The sequence below is a fragment of the Montipora foliosa genome, chromosome 6 (assembly GCF_036669935.1).
Source record: "Montipora foliosa isolate CH-2021 chromosome 6, ASM3666993v2, whole genome shotgun sequence".
In the NCBI taxonomy this organism is placed as follows: Eukaryota; Metazoa; Cnidaria; class Anthozoa; order Scleractinia; family Acroporidae; genus Montipora; species Montipora foliosa.
The window spans coordinates 72,598,652-72,609,989 of NC_090874.1; the positions used below are offsets into that span (position 1 = coordinate 72,598,652).

The 11,338-nt window shown below is 37.7% G+C and overlaps 1 long non-coding RNA gene across 1 annotated transcript; it reads left to right on the forward strand.

Moving 5' to 3' along the window:
* The first annotated feature begins 2,665 nt into the window (after positions 1-2,665).
* LOC138008366 (uncharacterized) lies at positions 2,666-10,773 on the forward strand. Its single transcript, XR_011124241.1, has 4 exons — positions 2,666-3,111; positions 3,913-3,986; positions 7,932-8,034; positions 9,060-10,773. It is a non-coding gene; the product is annotated as an uncharacterized lncRNA (long non-coding RNA).
* Positions 10,774-11,338: the final 565 nt, after the last annotated feature.

An 11,338-nucleotide genomic window follows, 5' to 3' on the forward strand; every position in this document is an offset into this window, starting at 1 on the left:
GAGTAAAACTCAACTGTTAGACCATAGGCATCATTTCCGGGAACGTACAATAGCCCCTTGAGTAATATAATCATAAAGTTCATCATGATTAGCTTGTACGCGTTCTAGTTCTTCAACATTCTGAATTGTTGGCTCGGCATCACATTTTTCCTTGCAGCGACGTAAATTTCCTTCTACTTCAATTAGGTTCGCTCTTCTGCTTCGAGCTTTTATTTTACTGTAATTGATCGTAAAAAAAAATCGTATTTTGTATTTAAGCAGATCCCACAGGACACGCTTATCAATAATTTCTTTATACTCTTCTTGCCACGTTTTAAAATTTCCGTCAACTGACAATATCCATTGTCGTTGACTGGCGTAGAATTAACTTTCCAAAAACTTGGTCCCCCTTTTCTATCATCAATACCATTAAGGGCTAAAGTTATTGCCGAGTGGTCAGATTTTATCGAAGGTATTATATCAACTGATTCGACATCCTCTTGTAAAGTGTCACTCACCAACCAAAAGTCTAACCGTTTCTGAATAATGGGAGATTTTTGTTGCCACGTTAAACGCCTTTCTTTTGGATTCCTAATACGCCATATATCCACCAGGTCTTGTTCCAAACAAATATCCTCTAAGTTCTTAACCGAATCCTTCTTTTTTTTAATTCCCCCACTTCCATCTAATTCTGGGTCAAAGGTAACGTTAAAATCTCCCCGTAATACAATAGAACAATCTAACGTAACACACGTCTTAATTTCGTTTGAAATGGATTTTTAAAAAACGCTTTGCTCGGCACATTTATTTGGTGCATAGATGTTGATTAGAAGAGATGGAGTGTCCTGTATCATTGCATGCAATAGAATGTAGCGACCCTGATCACCCACCTTGGATGACATTAGTTTAAACTCAAGCTGCTCCCTCACTAAGATAAGGACCCCCCTGCTATGTGAACTTCCGTGTGAGAAGAACATATCACCCTTCCATTGTTTGCGCCAAATATTTTCCACTTCTTTGGAACTATAAGTTTCTTGCAAAAAGCATATATCAGCACCTGAAAATAGTCTTCCTCTTGTCAAAAGAGCGAATCCCACGAGCATTTAGTGATAACACAGGGTGAAATAAGGCGTTTCCGAAATTCGGAAAAATGACGGAAACACGATACATCAACTTTCCGTTATGTTTCCGCAGGGCGGATACAACGGGAAACTCGATAGAGAAAAACGATCATAATGTTTCGCGTTTCCGCAGCATTTCCGCTGACTGAAACGCCTACGGGTGTTTCATTCGTGTTTCCGCAAAACGGATTCGCTCAGAAAATCGAGATTTTTTTCCAAGGGGCTTTTCCTCTTTCGGCAAAATGAAATGACGCCAGTTCAGCGTACATGTTTACTACTGAATTTGCGCTCTAAACAATACCTGGACAATTGTTTTGCATCATGCAAATACATCAATTTTTCATCAAAAGAAGCCTGGACAACCTCGGAAATCTCGGGAAAGATAAATATATATACATGGTGCATACATACGGCCTGTTTTATAAATATCTTCCGAAAACGAAGGGAACCGAATGAAGGCTACGGTTGAAAAACTTCATACAGCATCATACATCTCACTTAATCACGGTATAGTTGGAAGCAAGGAAAGCGCTAAATATTAGGACAACCGATAAGTTTTATTAGTACTTACAGGATTACACCAGCCATGTTTGGAAGTCAGCCCAAAACCCCAAAACCTCTTAGGATCCGAAAACCTCTCTGTGGACCTACGAAAATTTAGCTTATCAAACGAGTTGATAAGGGAAAACGCTCTAAAGGTCAACGACGCAGCATCACAGTTTCTTAAGAAACTTAAGCCTTAATTCCTTTCTTAATCAGGGGTTTACTTATTCTAAAAAAGTGATCTTGAACATGTTTCAAGACCAGAAACACCCAAAATACGTCCAAGACTCGCAAAATTAAATTCGATTCAGAAATAACCTCACTGAGTTGAAAAATTTTGCTATCAAGCTTGTAAGTGAGAAAAAGCCTTTGAAGCAAGTCCACGTGACGCCTAGGGGTATATGATATGATAAAATTACTCCTATCTTCCTATTCAATGACCCTCAAATGTAAAGGGTCGCGTATACCGCTCGCGCAACGTTATTTTAAATCACGCGTTAAAACATCAACCCTACTTATGAAGGCTTAAGAATTAACCGAAACATTAGCCAAAACGTCCTAAAAAACCACCCACACGTATATATTACAAGTCAGTTACAAGCATTAACATTTTCAACAAGGTATAATATAGTTATACTTTATAGTGTCTCCTTGATCTTTGTTTTAAAAACCTTTGACATCGGAGACCCAGGGGCAGTTAGTCAAAACCGGACGAAGGAATCACTAGCATTATGAGGACTGGCAAAGGTCCGGCGTCCCGTCCTGGCTGGCTTCGAAATTCCCCACGGGTTACCGAGAATGAAATCATTTGTAATACTTGCAGCCTTCTACAAGCCTCGCAAATATCTATCCATGTTTCAATTGAAATGCAAAGATACAGACGGAGTAATACTGGGCCGCAAAAAGATATATCGGAGTCAAATAAAGAGGACACACGATTATACATTGTACTGTCAGTGTTCTGATGCTTCCTATTTATGGCAATGAATCGCGAAATGAAAATGATACAATCTTCTCGAAACGCTATCTGAAGAACACCAATATTGCTTCGCTTAAACTGTAACTTCCACATTCACTCTTCGACATGAAGATCAGTTTATCGACCTTTGAAACCTTCTCCCATTTTGTCCTTACCGCGCATGATTGCCTCGTTTTTGAACCGAGGTCAATTATAATTGCGCGCTTTTTGAATTTTGCTATTTCGCTCTTTGGTCGTTCTCTTGAAGTCCTTCGGTTTCGGCAAAAGATAAATGGTTTCACGGGAAGGTTGCCCAAGTACTAGCAATGCTCAAGTACAGCAAAAGTGACCCCAAGTCCCATGGAAGCCGTTTTGAAAGAGCTGGCTGAACTGAGGTCCGTTAACCAAAAGCTTAACGATCGTTTGGACGCAATGTGCAAATCAAAAGCGAAGAAGAGTGTCTTCAGTTCCAAACAGCGCTCGTCGACGTCGGTTGATCCAAGTTGTTCCGTAAGTACTGAATTGTAGTTTGCTGCAATCTTATTGGTTTCAGTCTCGGTCAAATTAAGTGAACTCCAAAGAGTCCTTCGTTCAAAACTTGTTACTGCATGCGTTGTAATCAATATATGAGTTTTACCAAGAACGTTTATTGTTACATTATGATTACAGTACTGTACCGAGAAAAATCTTACCGAGTAAGAGTTACAGCGATTGTGAAATTAATGTATGTTCATAAGAATTGTGAACGAATATATCACCTTAGTGCTTTAGCGGCAAAGTTTATATGTTGAGGTTTAGAGCTACGTGTGTTCCTTTAAGCCAGTTTGTAGCATGTACTTGTATGACTCTTTTTATTCTCCTACGCGTTTCGTGCGACAGAGGTTCACTTCATCAGGGATTTTTTATTCCCTGGCAAGGAAATAGCTCCATACTGAATATTCAGTTCATGCGAAAGGATGTGTGATAAAAATGATGTTCAATGCAGGAGTAGCCTGCGAGCAAGCTCTCTTGGGGGGTGAGCCACCCACCCCGCAAGAGAGCTTGGTCCCAGGCTAATGCAGGAGATGCCACTTAGGAGAAACTAGATTTGCAAAATTTCCTGGGCGGCATTCTCACATTCCTCCCTCGAGGCTCGTGCCTTTGAAGCTAAAAAACACTCCCTATTTTCCTTCAAAAGTGGTTAGAATCTATGGGACTTGTGCACCTCTCATTCACTTAAAGGTATGGTGGACATTGTCCTGTGTCACTTAAAAAGACTGACATTTCGAGAAAGCCAACCATGGTGATTTTCTTTTTGCGTTTATATAAAAGGACGCTGTCAGAAAGACCTACAGAGAATTGAGGAAACAGAGGGAGGATTTTGCAGGCTTTCTGACAAGTGCCAGGTTGGTACATGTAGGTAAATAGATGCTCCCTTGTCTATGCTATACAAAATCACAAATACAGTAATCTTTCAGAAATAAACCGTGGGAGGAACCAATGTTCACCATCTTGCAGAAGCCGATGCAAACATGAATACTCATTTGTACCAATTTCTACCTCAACTATGTCACATACAGCTGTCCTGGACTATTGTTAGTGGAATTTTGCTGCTGTCCAAAAATTAATGTTCGCTAAGATTTAACCAAGTTTAGAACCTTGGTATCCAAACTTTATCCTCTTTCTTTTTTGGTTTTTCTTTCCCTTTTTTTTTCGCCTGACCACTTCCGGATGATAATAATTATTCTTGTATGAGGAGTCAACTGTATTGGAAATTACTGTAATTAAATACACCTCTCTCTCACATTGTGGTATATGTAGTCCCAAATTTCTTTGGGTGGGCTGTGCTAAAGCTGCATAATATATCTCCCAGACAACAAAATAACACTTTCGTCAATGCTGTACAATTTTCAATATCCATGAATTTATTCATTAGGGTCATGCAAATTGTACAAATATAGAGAGTTTCAAAGAGAGTTGTGACTTAACAATTGGCTTTCATTGACAAAAGTCAGGCTGCCCATCTCTGAGTGGGCTGTGCCAAAGCTGTTTATCCATCTTTGAGTGGACAAAATGGCACTTTTGTCAATGATGTCAAAATTTTATTTTAAAAGTATGATTTCATTGAGGTTAGGTTATGCCAATTACATTGTCAACTGAGTTTCCAAGAGAGGTTTGACTTAACAATAACTGGCTTTCATTGACAAAAGTCAGGCTGCCCATCTTGGAGTGGGCTGTGCCAAAGCTGTTTATCCATCTTTGAGTGGACAAAATGGCACTTTTATCAATGATGTCCAAATTTCATTTTGAACATTATGACTTTGTTGTGGTTAGGTTATAAAAAATGCAAATTATATTGCTCACTGAGTTTCAAAAAGAGTTGTGACTTAACAATAATTGGCTTTCATTGACAAAAGTCAGGCCGCCCATCTCTGAGTGGGCTGTGCCAAAGCTTTTTATCCATCTTTGAGTGGACAAAATGGCACTTTTGTCAATGATGTCAAAATTTTATTTTAAAAGTATGATTTCATTGAGGTTATGTCGTGCCAATTATATTGTGAACTGAGTTTCCAAGAGAGGTATGACTTAACAATAACTGGCTTTCATTGACAAAAGTCAGGCTGCCCATCTTGGAGTGGGCTGTGCCAAAGCTGTTTATCCATCTTTGAGTGGACAAAATGGCACTTTTATCAATGATGTCCAAATTTCATTTTGTACATTATGATTTTGTTGTGGTAAGGTTGTAAAAAATGCAAATTATATTGCTCACTGAGTTTCAAAAAGAGTTGTGACTTAACAATAATTGGCTTTCATTGACAAAAGTCAGGCCGCCCATCTCTGAGTGGGCTGAGCCAAAGCTTTTTATCCATCTTTGAGTGGACAAAATGGCACTTTTGTCAATGATGTCAAAATTTTATTTTAAAAGTATGATTTCATTGAGGTTAGGTTATGCCAATTACATTGTCAACTGAGTTTCCAAGAGAGGTTTGACTTAACAATAACTGGCTTTCATTGACAAAAGTCAGGCTGCCCATCTTGGAGTGGGCTGTGCCAAAGCTGTTTATCCATCTTTGAGTGGACAAAATGGCACTTTTATCAATGATGTCCAAATTTCATTTTGAACATTATGACTTTGTTGTGGTTAGGTTATAAAAAATGCAAATTATATTGCTCACTGAGTTTCAAAAAGAGTTGTGACTTAGCAATAATTGGCTTTCATTGACAAAAGTCAGGCCGCCCATCTCTGAGTGGGCTGTGCCAAAGCTGTTTATCCATCTTTGACTGGCCAAAATGGCACTTTCGTCAATGATGTCAAAATTTTATTTTAAAAGTATGATTTCATTGAGGTTAGGTTATGCCAATTATATTGTCAACTGTGTTCCCAAGAGAGGTTTGACTTAACAATAATTGGCTTTCATTGACAAAAGTCAGGCCGCCCATCTCTGAGTGGGCTGTGCCAAAGCTGTTTATCCATCTTTGAGTGGACAAAATGGCACTTTTGTCAATGATGTCAAAATTTTATTTTAAAAGTATGATTTCATTAAGGTTAGGTTATGCCAATTACATGTATATTGTCAACTGAGTTCCCAAGAGAGGTTTGACTTAACAATAATTGGCTTTCATTGACAAAAGTCAGGCTGCCCATCTTGGAGTGGGCTGTGCCAAAGCTGTTTATCCATCTTTGAGTGGACAAGATGGCACTTTTATCAATGATGTCCAAATTTCATTTTGAACATTATGATTTTGTTGTGGTTAGGTTATAAAAAATGCAAATTATATTGCTCACTGAGTTTCAAAGAGAGTTGTCACTTAACAATAATTGGCTTTCAATGACAAAAGTCAGGCCGCCCATCTCTGAGTGGGCTGTGCCAAAGCTGTTTATCCATCTTTGAGTGGACAAAATGGCACTTTTGTCAATGATGTCAAAATTTTATTTTAAAAGGATGATTTCATTGAGGTTAGGTTATGCCAATTATATTGTCAACTGAGTTTCCAAGAGAGGTTTGACTTAACAATAATTGGCTTTCATTGACAAAAGTCAGGCTGCCCATCTCTGAGTGGGCTGTGCCAAAGCTGTTTATCCATCTTGGAGTGGACAAAATGGCACTTTTGTCAATGATGTCCAAATTTCATTTGGAGATATGATTCCTTTGAGGTTGGGTTATGCAAATTATATTGCTCACTGAGTTTCAAAGAGAGTTGAGACTTGACAATAATTGGCTTTCATTGACAAAAGTCAGGCTGCCCATCTCTGAGTGGGCTGTGCCAAAGCTGTTTATCCATCTTTGAGTGGACAAAATGGCACTTTTGTCAATGATGTCAAAATCTTATTTTAAAAGTATGATTTCATTGAGGTTGGGTTATGCAAATTATATTGCTCACTGAGTTTCAAAGAGAGTTGAGACTTGACAATAATTGGCTTTCATTGACAAAAGTCAGGCTGCCCATCTCTGAGTGGGCTGTGCCAAAGCTGTTTATCCATCTTTGAGTGGACAAAATGGCACTTTTGTCAATGATGTCAAAATTTTATTTTAAAAGTATGATTTCATTGAGGTTAGGTTATGCCAATTATATTGTCAACTGAGTTTCCAAGAGAGGTTTGACTTAACAATAATTGGCTTTCATTGACAAAAGTCAGGCTGCCCATCTCTTGAGTGGGCTGTGCCAAAGCTGTTTATCCATCTTCGAGTGGACAAAATGGCACTTTTGTGAATGATGTCCAAATTTTATTTGGAATGTATGATTCCTTTGAGGTTGGGTTATGCAAATTATATTGCTCACTGAGTTTCAAAGAGAGTTGTGACTTAACAATAATTGGCTTTCATTGACAAAAGTCAGGCTGCCCATCTCTGAGTGGGCTGTGCCAAAGCTTTTTATCCATCTTTGAGTGGACAAAGTGGCTGCACTTTTGTCAATGATGTCAAAATTTTATTTTGAAAGCATGATGTTACATTGCTGAGATTATGCAATTTAAGGTTTTATCTGCTACTGAATTTCAAAGAGAGTTGTGACTTTACAATTGGCTTTCATTGACAGAGTTAGAGTAGTGCAAGAGCTGTTAATCCCTCTTTGAGAGTTAAAATAGCAATTTGGTCAATTGTGTTAAAATATCATTTTGAAAATAAATTATGATTTCATGACCTTGGTTTAAGATAATGATTCTCTACTTCTAGCAAGCATAATTACATCTTACAAAGCATGTTACACTGTACATGTACTTCATATCCAAATGGTACTTCCAATGATTACACCCTCTAGCTAAGAGATGCCACCTAGGTGGAAATTACCTTACCTGCATGTTCATTTTAATTTTAATCATTTGATTTGCTTTGTCTTAATTAACCCTTGAGATATGACCATGAAGGGAACAAGAAGATTGAGGAAATTATTGTCAAAGAAATCAGAGGAAATTAATTTTTGAAAAGGAAAAATGGGTCAAGGCAGAGATAAAAGGTACAGTTCATATTAACACATTGCATTTTTGTGCAGTACCTCTCCAGGGTATTGTAAATCCTATGTCAGTCAGGTATAACAAAACAGAAGGCAATAGTCTGTCAAACTGCCCTTCCTTAGAATACAAAAGAGCACATGAATTGCGAGTAAAACCACCTCTTCACACCAATTATTGCTTCCATTCTTTTGGCAATGTAAAAAGTAAAAAGGATGTTATTTTCTTATCTTCCCCTTCCCCACTGTTACATCTCTTAGAAGTCATGGTACAAATTGTATCATGGTTCTGTACCTTTTTTTGACAATGGTGTGTGCCATGTACATGTAGAATAATTGGTGTTGGCAAATCAGTTGATGTAATTTCTATTGATAGCAACAAGGGCAAGATAGTGTGTCCGTGATTGAAATAATGATCATGAGAAGATAAATGGCTTGCACAGATATGTCCAGGATTTACCCAGGATTGATATGTCCAGGATCGATTAATTAGATGCATACCGATTTCATTAAACCTCATGAAGCGTCTCCTTGGTCTTCACCGCAACTTCAACACCACTCAAGTCTAAGACTACAGACAATTAACATCATAAAGTGTCCCCTATACACAGCAGTAGTTACCCTAACCTTAAAATGACGCTAACCCTAACTTTTATCTTAAAAAGATAGAAAATGCGTATACTTAACGGGAAATTTCGTGCTGGAAGTCAAAATTCGACGTGCATTTCATTAGGGTCAATTCTGGATAAGTGGATTTGCATGGCAAAGGTGGTCTTTAATTGCTTTGGTCTTGCATCGGTGACAAAGAGTAAAATAATGGAAATGCACTATCCTTTTATACAAAATGTATATAAGTATCTTATAATCAATTGTCCATCGCATGGTAGTGCAACCAATCCCTTCTATGGTATTTTAAGACAGGTTGTTCATGCTACTCTGTTTTTTTTTTTTTTCTGTTCATGTTGTATACAGTAAGAAAATGATTTTGTTCAAGTGTTTCATCTGATAGTTATCTATTGTTGGGTTTTTAGAAATTGAATTATTGACTAGAAATTGTGCAAAAAGCAGCACTCTCCACACAGGACAAGGACAGAGCAAGAGATTTGCTAAAACTAGACAATGCTGTTGAGTTTATGTCATCAGAGGAGAGTGATGAAGATGGAGGACAAACAAGTGGACCCTCTGCAAGGGATGTGAAACCGCTACAGTGGGAAAGGAGCAAATTACGCAATATTAAAGCAGTCTTGGATGCCACTTACAAGGCTCGTATGAGCAAGAGGCAGCAAAGAACGGCAGCAAAAGTCACAAGAGTGGCTGGTCAAAATATGTCAAGCAGACCTCTGCCACAAACCTACCCTTTCTGGGCCGGGCGATTGACCCAGAGTTAAAAGTCTCCTTAGTTATTATTTATTTTCTTTTTTTCATTTCATTGTACTTTTAACTCTGCAACACACTGTATTTTTTTTCAACTCAAATATCTGCTGGCACATTGAAGCAGAGTAAGGGCAAGGTATGCAACAGTGTTTGTAATGGTTGCTATGCTGCAGCACAGTAACTTTAGCGTGGTTCAAACGTGGTTTAGCGTGGTAGCCATAGATGCAAGAAGAATAGGTTTTTCCAGTTTTACAGTTCACTGTACAGATGTCAACTCAGCAGCATTTTTTTCTGTACTTTAGACCATTTCTTATTATTGTAATATTTGGTTTCAATGAATTGACGTCAAGTCTGGCAAGAAGGGGACATTTGCAGGAAGGCATCATTTGACTAGAATTACCACAATTAATTCTGTTTTTCCTAACTTATTCAAGTTTAAAATCCTAATGGGGTTAAAACAACAATAGTGCTAATTACCATGAGGAAAGCAAGGTCAGAATGATTCTGATACCGTGACTCGTATTCAAATATTATGATGTCATCGTGTAAATATCCCTTAAAGTTAAGGGAGCTGAGCCTTTGTTTGATTCATATGTCCAGATGAATATTAATATATGCATTGGTTGGTCAGTCATCTTAGTAAAATGATGACTACAGTACTTAGTTATGGGGAAGACCATTGAAGTAGAAATGTATTTCCCATTGAGCATCGTGTTAACCAACCAATAGAGGTTGTAAGGCTGCTAAGTTATATCAGTTACAATCACATCAGTTTAAGGCATTATTTTATGTCCATTCTGCACTGTGCTCTCTCAAATGCGTGTAGACATGTCAGTAATCACTTTAAGTATCCTTTGGACAATCGAAACAATTGGATAAAAGAATCGTCTTGCTATTTTTAATGTAAACGATAAGCAAATCTAAAGCAGAAAGTAAAGAAATGATAGGACAGACAAAGGAACTCAAGCCTGGATGAAAGTTTGTTGACAATACTTTCATCGATAAAACTTAAGTAGAGAGTGTGTATTGTAAACAAAATTCGAAAAATCTCGAGCAATATTTGAAATTAATAGGTATGAGTGATTTCTTCATTCTCGAAATTGGACAAGCCGTTAGGTGCGAAAAATAGAACATTTAACTATTGTATGAAATTGCTATTTATTATATTTTGGTAATATCGATTTATATGTACAGAAAATGAAAGATAATAGAGTAAATCATACTGATCATATCAATTTTTAATTCAGATAAGATACTATTGAATCAGAATTTTTAAAGATTTCGGAAGTAAAGTCAAGAAATTTTTAATTCATTATGACTAGAATTTTAGAATTTTAGTAGTTTATTATATGCTGTTGTCATCATTGAAAAAACGCCCTCTTGATAACCTGATAATAAAGCATAACCTTGAATGAGCTCAGTGTGCATGTGCAGTGGGTCTAATGATGTTTGCCAAGTTTTACCTTGTTTTTACGTAATGTGAGGTTTAGCTACGCGTTATTGTAGAGTTCAATACCGCGCGATCATGACAAGGAAGCCCCTTTCAAAGTTAGTGGCTTATAACTCGCTTTCTAGGCCTCTTTCCACTAAATGCTTCTCCAGGAAAAGGCAACCCTACGATTGAAAATTAAGGTTAAGTTTCCGAACCGCAGAAATTCAGCGGATTATCGTGTGTCCCTTGTATTTACGAGTTACGGAAACATGACGGTTGTTAGTAATTCCGTGGTCACGGAAACCTCGCGGATACACGAGTTTAAGGAATGCGTTTCCGCGAAGCCGCAGTCGCGGAAAAGTAACGTACACACGTGTTTCCCGCTTCGGTTATCTGAATTTCCGTTAGCGGAAATTCAAGATTCCGTAAGGAATCCGTTACAAAAACGGATACGTAAACGCTTGTTTTCACCCTGTGTAACAACTTAAAATTAATGTTTATTCA